Below are 13861 nucleotides of genomic sequence, written 5' to 3'. Positions count from 1 at the left end.
AGTAATGGAAGTGGAACACATAAGAACGCTATACCAGTGAGATAATTTAATATAGCATTCTTGATAAGGGGCATGTCATGTTGACAGAAATAAAAACTTTTAGGATTGGATTGTTAAAATATAAGACATTGGGGGTGTCTGGGGGGCTCAGTTGGTCAAACTTCTGACTTTTGGTTTCGGCTTAGGTCATGATCTTGTGGTTCATGGGTTTGAGGCTCCCATAGGGCTCCATGCTGACAGCGTGGAGCCTGCTTAGGATTCTCTCTCACCCTCTCTCTCTCTGCCCCTCCCCTGCTCATGCTGTCTCTCCCTCTCTCTGAAAATAAATAAATAAACTTAAAAAATAAAATGTTGACTTAATATACATGTATATAATTTTGACTTTATATGCTTATATATTTATGCTCAATGAATTAAACATGTAATATTAAATAATCATAAAACTTAAAATTGATCATTATTAGAATATTGGTAAGCATTTATTTATTTGTTTATAATGTTTATAATTTTATTTATTTATTTTAATATATAAAATTTATTGTCAAGTTAGCTAATATACAGTGTATATAGTATACTCTTGGTTTTGGGGTTAGATTCTTGTAGTTCATCACTTACATGCAACACCCAGTGATCATCCCAACAAGTGCCCTCCTCAATGCCCATCACCCATTTTCCCCTCCTCCCAGCCCCCCATCAACCCTCAGTTTGTTCTCTGTATTTTAAGAGTGTGTTATGGTTTGCCTCCCTCTCTGTTTGAAACTATTTTTTCCCCTTTCCTTCCCCCATGGTCTTCTATTAAGTTTCTCAAGTTCCACATATGAGGGAAAACATATGATATATGTCTTTCTCTGACTAACTTATTTCACTTAGCATCATACCCTCCAGTCATCCACATTGTTGCAAATGGCAGGGTTTCATTCTTTTTCATTGCCAAGTAGTATTCCATTGTATATATAAACCACATCTTCTTTATCCATTTATCAGTTGATCAACATTTACACTCTTTCCATAATTAGGCTATTGTTGAAAGCACTGCTACAAACATTGGGGTACATATGCCCCTATGAATCAGCACTCCTGTATCTTTTGGATAAATTCCTAGTAGCCCTATTGCTGGGTCGTAGGTTAGTTCTATTTTTGATTTTTTGAAGAGCCTCTACACTGTTTTCCAGAGTGCCCGCACCAGTTTTCATTCCCACTGACAGTGCAAAAGGGTTCTTGTTTCTCCACATCCTCACCAGCATCTGTTGTTGCCTGAGTTGTTAATTTTAGCCACTTGGACCAGTGTGAAGTGGCATCTCAATGTGGTTTTGATTTCTATTTCCCTGATAATGAGTGATGTTGAGCATCTTATTATGTGTCATCCATCTGGATGTCTTCTTTGGAAAACTGTCTATTCTTGTCTTCTGCCCATGCCTTCACTGGATTATTTTTTTGGGGGGTGTGTGGAGTTTGATAAGTTCTTTACAGATTTTGGATTCTAAACCTTTATCCAGTATGTCGTTTGCAAATATCTTTTCCCATTCCGTCGGTTGCCTTGATTGTTTCCTTTGTGGTGTAGAAGATTTTTATCTTGATGAGGTCCCAATAGTTCATTTTTGCCTTTATTTCCCTTGCCTTCGGAGACATGTCGAAAAAGAAATTGCTGCAGCTATGGTCAAAGAAGTTGTTGCCTGCTTTCTCCCTCTAGGGTTTTGATGGTTTCCTGACTCACATTTAGGTTTGTCATCCATTTTGAGTTTATTTTTGTGTACGGTGTAAGAAAGTGGTCCCGTTTCATTCAGAAAACATTCATGGTATGATCCCAATTCTTTTATATTTATTGAGGGCTGTTTTGTGATCCAGTTTGTGATCGATCTTGGAGAATATTCCATGTGCACTAGAAAAAAATGTGTGTTCTGCTATTTTTGGATGAAAAATTCTGAATATATCTGCCAAGTTGATCTGGTCCTATGTATCATTCAAGGCCATTGTTTCTTTATTGATTTTTTGCCTAGATGATCTGTCCATTGTTGTAAGTGGAGTACTAAAATCCCCTGTAATTACAGTATTCTTATCAATAAGATTGTTTATGTTTGTGATTAATTGATTTATGTATCTGGGTTCCTTCAAGTTGGGAGCATAAACATTTACAATTGTTAGTTCTTCTTGATGGATACACCCTGTAATTATGATATAATGCTCTTCTTCATCTCTTGTTATAGCCTTTAGTTTAAAATCTAGTTTGCTGATATAAGTATGGCTACTCCAGCTTTCTTTTGACTTCCAGTAGCATGATAGATGGTTCTCCATCCCCTCACTTTCAATATGCAGGTGTCCTCAGATCTAAAATGGGTCTCCTATAGACAGCATACAGATGGATCTTGTTTCTTTATCCATTCTGATACCCTGTGTCTTTTGATTGGAGCATTTAGTCCATTTACATTCAGAGTTATTATTGGAAGATATGGATTTAGTGTCATTGTGTTATCTGTAGGTTTCATGCTTGTGGTGATATCTCTGGTCCTTTGTAGTCTTTGCAGCATTCCACTCACAGAGTCCCCCTTAGGATCTCTTGCAGGGTTGGTTTAGTGGTCATGAACTTCTTCAGTTTTAGTTTGTTTGGGAAAGCCTTTATCAGCCTTGCTGGATTAAGTATTCTTGGCTGAATATTTTTCCTATGTAGCACATTGAATATTTCCTGCCACTACTTTCTGGCCTGCCAAGTTTCAGTGGGCAGGTCTGCTACTACCCTTATGTGTCTACCCTTGTTGGTTAAGGCCTGTTTGTCCCCATTTGCCTTCAGAGTTCTTTCTTTATCTTTGTATTTTGCCAGTTTCACTATGCTATGCCATGGAGAAGATCTATTCTTGTTAAATATGAAGGGAGTTCTCTGTGCTTCCTGGATTTGGATATCTGTTTCCTCCCCCAGATTAGGAAAGGTCTCAGCTATAATTTGTTCAAGTAAACCTTCTGCCCCTTTCTCTCTTCTTCTTCTTCTGGAACTCCTATGATATGGATATTCTTATGTTTCATTGAATCACTTAGTTCTCTAATTCTCCCCTTGTGGTCTAGTAGTTTCTTATCTCTATTTTTCTCAGTGTCATCATTTTCAGTAATTTTATCTTCTATTTTACTTAATCTCTTCTCTGCCTCCTCCATCCTTGCTGTCACTACATCTAGTTTATTTTGTACCTCATCTACAACATTTCTTAATTCGTCGTGACTATTTCACATTTAACATTTATTTCATTGTGACATAGTTCCTTGATATATTCTCTGCTGTCTTCTATACTTTCTTTAAGCCCAGCTATTAATCTTATGACTATTACTCTAAATTCTTGCTCAGTTATGTTGTCCATATCTGTGTTTAGAAATTCTCTCTCATTTCTTCCTGGAATTTCTTTTGAGGAGAATCTTCCATTTTGTCATATCAGCTAGTTTTCTGTCCATTATGTGTTTTAATATCTCATTATGAATCCTGCACCTGTGAGCACTACTATATTAAAAAGGGGTCATATGCTGTCCAGGGCCTGGCCCTTCAGGAGGTGTTTTTGGACTGTGTTTTGTGCATTCTTTCATTGAGATTCTAGTTGCTTTATCTCTCTCCTTGTAGTGGTGGATTGGACCTTCGAGCAGGTGTGCTTTGATTTGCTCATTGAAGTATCTGGTACTTTGGAACCAGTGCCTCCACTGGTCTGGAAGAGGGGCTGTCCAGTTGGTCAGTGTCAATCTTGCTGTTAGATAAGCAGTTACCAGGCAAGGAGAGGTGTGATTTGGTGTAGGTAGGTCCCCCCTCTACTGTGGACCTGTTGTCTCTTCCCTGAAACCCCACCTTTTTGGTGATGGGGAGAAAATGGTGACACCCCAGTCTCTACTCTCCAGACTGGTTGTCCCAAAACATTCTGTTCAGGCTGTCCTCACAGTGCCACATGGGCACAAGTGGGCAGGTTCTGTTCCGCTCCAAAGTATTCCATGTCTCCCAGGTACTCAGCTGGGATTCAAACCCCAGTGTCCTAACAGATCCCGCTCCATGTGGCCCGGTTCTGGGGAAATGCCACTTGATCCAGTCAGCTGACAAAGGGCCTCTGGCTACTCACAGTGCTGAGTGGGCGTGAGCAGGCCACTATGTCCCACTTCATTGTCTCCTGTGCCTCCCAGGTGCTCAGCTGGGATTCAAACCCTGATGTCTTAAGGGATCCCGTTCTGTGTACCCCAGTTCCAGGGTGCTGTCATTTAACCAGCTGACAAAGGGCCTCTGGCTGGCAGGGCACCTGAGGGTTTTTTGTCCTTGGAATGGCTATTTGCCTTCTTCCCACAGCACTCAAGGGAGGGGATTGCTGTATGTGACTGCGCTTGGGACCTAGCTACTGAGCCTGGGGCTGGCTCCCCTCCTCTCCAGGCTCAGGAACAAGTTGAATAAAGCCCTGCAGTTAGAAATTGGTTCTTTCTCTGTTTTTTAGTGTTTTTTTTTTTTTTTTGTTCCTTCCCTGGTCTATGGTTTTTCTCCTGCCCAAATACAATCCTACGTTTCCACAGTCTCTCTTTTTCTTCCTTTTGTCTCACCACAGGAGACCCCTCCCCTCTTTCCCACGCTGTCCATTTTATCTCTTCCAGTTTTCAGTCATGCACCTATCCCCAGCCACATCATCCCAGAGGGCCCCTGGAGATGTTTCTGTTAGTTTGTAGCCCAGATTCCTAGAATTCCAAGTCTTCTGGCCTCAATACTGCTGTGTTTGAGGGACAATGGAACTTTGAGTCCCCCTACTTCTCCACCATGTTGACTCCTCCTCCAGAACATTGGAAAGCATTTCTAAATATAATGTGGTCAATTTCTGATATCAGTTCAACAAATCAAGAAATGAAATGACAAAAAAGTGCAAAGATAGTAGTGATTTTGTAGAAATTGCCCTTAATTACCATTGGTTAAAAGAAAAAAACTAAATTTAAATCACAGACAGTGGCATATAGTCAATATTAATTGATTGGAATATTATTATTCAAATATATATGGCAGTGCTAACTGGAAAGTGTGATGCTAAGTGAAATAAGCCATACAGAGAAAGACAGATACCATATGTTTTCACTCTTATGTGGATCCTGAGAAACTTAACAGAAACCCATGGGAGAGGGGAAGAAAAGAAAAAAAAAAAAAGAGGTTAGAGGGGGAGAGAGCCAAAGCATAAGAGACTCTTAAAAACTGAGAACAAACTGAGGGTTGATGGGGGGTGGGAGGGAGGAGAGGGTGGGTGATGGGTATCGAGGAGGGCACCTTTTGGGATGAGCACTGGGTGTTGTATGGAAACCAATTTGACAATAAATTTCATATATTAAAAAATATATATATATATATGGCAATGCTAAAGCAATATTCAGAGGTAAATACATCTTAGAAGGATTTTCAATATGTACATGATAAAAATAAAAATAAACAACATTAAAATGAAGGAATTGAGAAATTTTCAGAAAGCAATGGAAAGAGAGAATATAAAGAAAAAAATTAAGTCATAAAAAAGTATAGTAAATGATGTACATTAAATGTATAGTAAATGTATATTGAAGTATGTATATTAAATGATGATTCCAATAATTGATTCTTCTCAAATGTGTAATGTATCAAACAAGACAGTATATTCTGGTGAATCTAATCAATTTATAGAGAATGTAGAAAATATATTTAGAAATTAGGAAAAAACAACAAATCAGAAAATAAATTAAAAATGATTGAGTCCAATCTTCATATTATTAACATTATTTCTAAAAGCATGTATTATGATCAGTTAAAAATGTTTAAAAAGTAACTTCTAAGTCAATAGAAGAGAAAACATAAATTATCACAATTGATTAAGAAAATTAAAATCTACAAAAAATGATAGTCAAAGTATTTTAAATTATAATTTTAAAATGATTTCTAGATTCTCTTGGCTAAAAAGTTTATTAAACCAAGAACATCAATTGCCTTAAGAAAGAATAGAAAGACAACAAGATTCTACAAAATAAAAGATAAGCAAAATATCACAATGATTAGGCAATTAAACTGCTCATCCCTGTGGTAGAAAATTTGAGATCCTGATGAAATAGATCATATGTTTTTCTTTACAGAGCATAATGATAGAAAGCTCATTTCCAAAAATAGTATTAAGAATTTTCTTGACAAAGATGTAATGCACAAAATAATCTCCATCAAATTATTGCATATTTTGACTTCTGCTGTGAGTCATGATGGAGTAACAGAGAACAGATTTCTCCTCCTATTGGGAAGGGAGTCCAAATCAGATTTTACCCATTTCACTGAGTGGAGGAGAAAGAGATTGAATTTTCAGGGTAAAGTGATTGGAATCTTAAGGGAAGATTTCCAGAGAGGCTGCAGCTCTTAACATTTAAGGAAAAATATAACAGCAAACATACATAAATTCTTCTGGAGACTTGAAAGGGATGAAACATTGCTGGCTCATTTGATGACGTCAGCCTAACTTGGAGAACAGAACCTTACGGGAACATTACTGACTCATGTCTGTTATAGTCATTTGACTCACGAACATTGATGCAACAATTCTAGCTAAAATACCAACAAACTGAATCCAGAAACATATGATTTTATATCATGTGAAAGGTTGACTATATATTGATTCAGGAATGCAAATATATTAAATATTCCCTACACTATTCTCTATAGTTCCCCTATTAACGAAATTATGGAGAAAAATATCACTCCTGCTGAAAGGGCTGCAGAAAAGCCTTTGAAAGCATTAAACATTTATTCATGGAAAAAGCTTTTATAACATTATGAATAGAAGGGGACTTTATAATATAATAAAGGGTAACCAACCAAACAAACACAATCCCTAAAGCCAGCACCATACTTAATGGTAAAATATTGATAGCTTTTCCTTTGGGAGTGAGACAGGCAAGGAAGTTTGCTATTACTTATCTTCAATATTGTACTGGAGGATTAGGAAAATATTGTTAAATAGAAGAGGAAAAAAACTCTAAAAAATGGATAATTTTGACTGTATTAAAGGTAAAACATTTTAATCCTTAAAATAGTCCTTTAAGAAAGTGAATGTCAAGCCAAGTAAAAGAGGAAATTTCAACTCAAATAGCTGTAAACAGCCCAGAATTTGTAAGTAATTCATAAAAATCAATAAAGAAAAAGTCTATGTAGTAGAAAAATGGGCAATGAATTTGAACAGGCAATTTGTAAATGTGAATATCCATATATGCAATAATTGCACAACAGAGTACATATTACCAGTTTTACTAATAGTAATTGGAAAATGTAAAAGACAACCACAGTGAAATTCTGTTAGACACCACTAGAATGGCTCACATTTTTAAAAACCTGATGGGGCACCTGGATAGCTCAGTCAGTTAAGCCTCTGATTTTGGCTCAGGTCATGGTCTTCCAGTTTGTGGGTTTGAGCCCTGTGTTGGGCTCTGTGCTGACAGTTCTGAGCCTGGAGCCTGTGTCTCCCTCGCTCTCTGCCCCTCCCCCACTCATGCTCTTTTTATCTCTGTCTCTCAAGAATAAATAAATGTTAAAAAAAATTAAAACCCTGAAAATGTCAAGTGTTAGCAAGGATATGGAACAATCGGAACTTTCTTACAGTTTTGGTGGAAGTGTAAACGAGAATAACCACTTTGGGAACCAATTTGACTTGTCAATTAAGTTGAAGAGGTGCATACCCGATTTACCCATAAGTTCTACTCTTAGGAATTTGTCCAGCAGAAGTGTATACATATTTGCCCTAAAAGACACATACCAGCCACAGTAACATTATTCATAATAGCCCCAAACTGGAAATAATTTAAATGTCTATCATGGAGTGGGCATATGAACTGTGGTTTATAATTACAATGGAGTAGTATTCAGGAAAATGAATGAACAGCTTATAGACATGTAGACAAAAACATGGAATAAAATAAGTGTATAAAATAAATATTATTGAAAGAATTAAAATACAAAAATACATACTATATGATTCTATTTACATAAAATTAAAAATAGGTGAAATAAACCATTGTGTTTGGGGATGTGTGTTTACAAGTGTGTACAGAAGGAAGAAAAACAATAGTATAAAAAGATGTAGGAGAGAGGACGTCCTGGGGCTTCTGGAAGTTGCTGGCAATGTTCTATTTCTTCACCTGTTTACACTGGGGTTTATTCTGTAATAATTCATTGAATAAAATATATTTTATGCACTTCTTTGTATGAATGTTACAATACACAATAAAAAAGTTTGAAATAATAAAATCAACACAATTTCTATTCTTACTGACTTTAAATCAAATGTGAAATCTGCATTTCTAGTTAAAATAATATTGAATGCTGCAAAGTGGAAGAACATGTCAATTAATTAATTTACTCCTTCACCTTTGTATTAGAATTATTTCCTTATTGTAAATGGTATTGAATATCCACACACACATCTGGATTTTCTCCTCTTTAGTTTTACATGTATTGTCAAAACTTTATGTTTTACAAGCAATTTTGTTTGCTTTGTTTTTGAAGAGTTTTATAATAAGTAGACATAAGTGAATTTAAGCATGTGTGTCCTGAAAAACTCTCACTTTTCTGGCTTTTATTTCATAAGAACCTGAGCTATTCAAGCTATTTTGTCAGCTGTTTCACATGGAGGTAGTGTCTTTGTGAAGAAACTAGGGAGTAAGGAGAGATTCCTGGTGTCCTCAGTATGTAAAGTTAGTGTGTCCTGTGATTAAGGAGATTTACTTTTTGCATGAGAACAAGGGAATTAGCGCCCCGAGAGGGATGAGACTTCACTTCCCACCTGTCCAGTGAGAATGGGCTCAAAATTAAATTTTTGTTGATATAATAATGATTGTATATTTGGTGAAAAGGCACAAGGAGAAACTTCAAAGTTATGTTTTAACATTGGTGTTGAGTGCATGAATGTTTGCTATGTAAAATTCAACTCTACATGTATGTGCAGTGTGCTCTGCTTCTCTTTGTATTAGCCTGTGGTCTCTTGAGAATATAATCTAATGCAAGGATTTAGTGCTGACACTTTATTTGTGAGGCGCAATTCTAGGAAGTGAGAGTTTCCTCACTTCCTTACTCAAAGGGAAATGAGTTACAGTGCAAGCTGTTGGAGTACCATTGCTGACTCTGATTCATGATGACTGTGAAAGATACCAATGGCTGCTTGGTCGGTGCAGTTGCCATGCCTTGTAGGCTATCTCCAGAGAAATAGTTTCTCACAAGAGAACAGTGAAGAGGAGAGGGTATTTATAAGAACTTGTTTTTGTCTCTTGTCCCCATTGGGCAAAGATCACTGCATCAGGTATTGATTCTCCTGCACTTCTGGAGTGCATTATTTGGCCTGTTAGATGACTACTTGGGAAGTCATATATTATTCTCTGTCTTGTGCTTCACTTCTGTTAAAAAAATCTTTGGAAAGCCAGAGTCTCCTAGGCTGTGGTCAATTGACCTCAGATGGAGAAATTCTGTGAGTGTGTTTGGAGTTGGAATATCATGAGAGTGACTTGATGGACACAAATAGAGGAAGATCCAGGAGGCAGGAGAGGCCAGGAGGATATTGAGGAAGCATTGAAGATATATTTGAGAAAGACAAATTTTAAAACACAAAAAAGTAATATATATATCTTATATATACCTTCTCTTATCCTTAAAGTTTACTTGAAATAAATTCATTGTCTGTAGTATCTAAAACTTTAAAATGTATTCTTGGGAGGAGAGTTAAGATGGCAGAGGAGTATGGTGACTCTAAGCTTGCTTCCTCCTCTGAACAGCTAGATAAATATCAAATTATTCTGAACACCCAAGAAATCAATTGACAGTCCTAGAGAACAAAGCTGCATATCTACAAACAGAAAAAAACAACCTGTGGAAGGCAGGAATTGCAGAGAGTTCATTTGTGGAAGAAAAGACCTGAGGGCCTTGTGGTGAAGAGGGATCCCTGATTGCAGAGAGGTGAGCTAGGAGTGGAGAAAGAAGAAGAGTGAAAACATACACAGAGTACTGCCCAAGAAAACTGTTACCCAAAACCATTGATGGAGAAAAAAGAGAAGGTTTCAATACTGCCAATTTTTTATAAACAGCAGAGCACAGAATCTGAAGTTTCAGAAGTCAGCACCTGGTGGTGCTCAGGCAAGGAAGCAGGATGGAGCCCCAGGAGTGGGCAGCACAGCCTGAGGATCTCCTGGGTCGCATGGGGAGAAGCAGTTCCCCTGTTTGGAGTGCATTTGGTAGAGGCGATATGGCTTCTCTGTAGGCAAAAGACCTGGTGGGCACTATAGAGTTGCCCTGTTCACCAGTATAGGGACAAAGACGCTGGCTGAGGGCAGCAAACCCTGGTGCTGGTTGTGTGTTGCAATTTACCATAAACTCTGAGCTACTGCCTCTGCATGGTCACACAACTGCTTCCTGGGACAAGCCAGCACTGCCATAGCTTGATGAGACCCCCTCCCCCACCAGAAGATCATTGTAGGTCCAATCTGTGGAGGTTTCTGAATTGTTGGGTTTTGAAACAAAGTCATGCCTGAGATAAAATCCAGGAAGGACAGGAGGGCAGCACTACCTGGTATGCAGACAGCTTGTACACAAAAGGGTGAAGGTGGGGATCTGAGGGAAGCCAGGGGCATAAGATGGGTGATTGATTGCATATCTGTGAGTGTGTGAACTTACCACTCTGGAGACTAGAGAGTGGAGTGAAGCTATTTTCACCTCTAGTCAAACAGTACTGATTGAGCTCAGTGAGCTGTTACACGAAGCCCTGCCCCTCTGTGCCCTCTAAGCATCTCCATGAGGGCAAGTCCCCCCTGAGAATCAGAGCAGCAGGCCGCTCCCCCAGAAGACCAGCACAGATCTCTTCCATGTACTGATCATAGAGTACTGCCAGGCTTCAGTGCTAGGAGAAACAAAGATACAGCTTTCTATGGGTTTTTTGTTTGTGTGTTTGTTTATTGTTTCTGTATTTTTTTTTCTTGGGTAAAGAAAGCAAATTTTTAATATTAAATTAAATTAATTTTTTTAATTTTTAATTTTTTATCTTCTTTTAGTCTTTTTTCTATGAATATTAATTTAACTAGTAGACCAAACACAGCTAGGATTTAGTTGCCTTTATTACTACTATTTTTAAAAATTTAAATTTAAATTTATTATTGTTATTATTTCCCTTCAAAATGACTAGATGGAAGAAAAAACAGGAAGAAGTCACAGCCAGGGATTTAATCAATGCAGATATAAGTAAGATGTCTGAACTAGAATGTAAAACAATTATAAGAATTCTAGCTGGGCTTGAAAAAGGCATGCAGACTCTAGAGAACCCCTTTCTGAAGAAATAAGAGCTATAATCTGGTCAGGATGAAATTAAAAGTGCTATAACCAAGAAGCAAACCCTAATGGATGCTGTAACAACAAAGATGGACAAATCAGAGGAATGATTTAGTTGTATAGAAGATAAAATTATGTAAAATAATGAAGCTGGGGAAAAAAGAGGGAAACAAAGGTAATGAAACATGAAGGTAGACTTAGGAACTCGGCGTCTTATTAAAATGGAATAACATTTGTATCATCGGAGTTCCAGAACATGAAGAGAGAAAAAAAGGGCAGAAAATTATTTGAGCAAATTATAGCTGAAAACTTCCCTAATCTGGGGAACAATGCAGATATCAAAATCCAAGAAGCACAGAGAACTCCCATTAAATTCAAAAAAGCTGGCATTGCCAGGGCATATCATAGTCAGATTCATAAAACATATAGATAAGGAAAGAATCCTGAAAGCAACAGGGGAAAAAAGGCCTTAATCTACAAGGGAAGCCAGATAAGGTTCACAGAAGATCTGTCCACAGAAACTTGGCAAGTCAGAAAGAAGGGACAGGATATATTCAATGTGCTGAATAGGAAAAATATACAGCCAGGAATACTTTATCCAGCAAGGCTGTGTTTCAGAAGAGAAGGAGACATAAAGAGTTTCCCAAACAAAAACAAAAGGAGTTCGTGACCACTAAACCAGCCCTGCAAGAAATATTAAGGAGGATGCTTTGGGGAAAATAAAGACCAAAAGCAATAAAGACTAGAAAGGAACAGAGAACATCATCAGATACACCAACTTTACAGGTAACACAATGGCACTAAACTCATATCTTTCAATAATCACCCTGAATAGAAATAGACTAAATGCTTCAATCAAAAGACATAGGGTATCAGAATAGATTTTTGAAAAAAAGAAAGAAAAGAAAAAAAAAAAACAAGACTCATCTATTTACTGCCTATAGGAGACTCATTTTAGACTTAAAGACATCAGTAGATTGAAAGTGAGAGGATGGGAACCATCTATCATAATAATGGATGCCAAAAGAAAGCCAGAGTAGCCATACTTTTGTCAGATAAACTAGATTTTAAATGAAATACTGTAACAAGAGATAAAGAAAGGCATTATATCATAATTAAAGGATCTATCCATCAAGATCTAACAATTATAAATATTTATGTCCCCAACTTGAAGCACCCAAATATATAAATCAATTACTAGTAAATGTAAAGAAATTCATTGATATAATACAATAGTTGTAGGGGACTTTAAACCCAATTACAACAATGGACATATCATATAAGCAGAAAATCAACAAGACTTTGAATGACACTCTGAACATTATGGACTTACCAGGTATATTCATTCCATCCTAAAGCAGCAGAATACACATTCTTTTCTTTTTTTTTTTTTTTTTTTTTTTAAATTTTTTTTTCAACGTTTATTTATTTTTGGGACAGAGAGAGACAGAGCATGAACGGGCGAGGGGCAGAGAGAGAGGGAGACACAGAATCGGAAACAGGCTCCAGGCTCTGAGCCATCAGCCCAGAGCCCGACGCGGGGCTCGAACTCATGGACCGCGAGATCGTGACCTGGCTGAAGTCGGACGCTTAACCGACTGCGCCACCCAGGCGCCCCAATACACATTCTTTTCAAGTGCACAAGGAACATTCTCCAGAATAGGTCATATACTGGGTCACAAATCAGCTCTCAACAAGTACAAAAAATTGAGGTCATACTATGCATATTTTCAGACCTCAATGCAATGAAACTGAAAGTCAACCACAAGGGAAAATTTAGAAAGACCACAAATAATAGAGGTTAAAGAGCATCCTACTAAAGAATGAATGGGTTAGCCAGAAAATTAAAGAAGAAATAAAAAAAAGTACATGGAAGCAAATGAAAAGGAAAAAACAATAGCCCAAAACCTTTGGGATGCAGCAAAGGCATTCCTCAGAATTATATTGCAATACAGGCCTATCCCAAGAAGCAAGAAAAGTCTCAAATATACAACCTCAAACCTACACCTAAAGGAGCTAGAAAAGGGATACCAAATAAAGCCTAACACCAACAGAAGAAGAGAAGTAGTAAAGACTAGAGCACAGTTAAATGATATAGAAACAAGAAAACCCAGTAGAACATATCAACAAATCTAATAGTTGGTTCTTCAAAAAAAATTAATAAACCTGATAAACACCTAGCCAGACTTATCAAAAAGAAAAGAGAAAGGACCCAAATAAATAAAATCACAAATTAAAGAGGAGAGATCACAACCAACACCTCAGAAATATAAACAATTATAAGAGAATATTATGAAACATTATGTGTCAACAAACTGGGCAATCTGGAAGAAATGGATAAATTCCTAAGAAATATGCAAATTACCAATACTAAAACAGAAAGAAATAGAGAATTTGAATATGGCCATAACCAGCAAAGAAATTGAAATAGTAATAAAAAAATCTCCCAACAAACAAAAATCAAGGACCAGGTGGCTTCCCAAGGGAATTCTACCAGACATTTAAAGAGTTAATATCTATTCTTCTCAAATTGTTCCAAAAAATAGAAATGGAAAAGAACAAACTTAT

Source organism: Lynx rufus, unplaced genomic scaffold, assembly GCF_022079265.1.
Source record: "Lynx rufus isolate CCGP_SWC_20201006 ecotype Redwood Valley unplaced genomic scaffold, mLynRuf1.p SCAF_1, whole genome shotgun sequence".
NCBI lineage: Eukaryota > Metazoa > Chordata > Mammalia > Carnivora > Felidae > Lynx > Lynx rufus.
Note: the sequence above shows the minus strand (reverse complement) of the source record.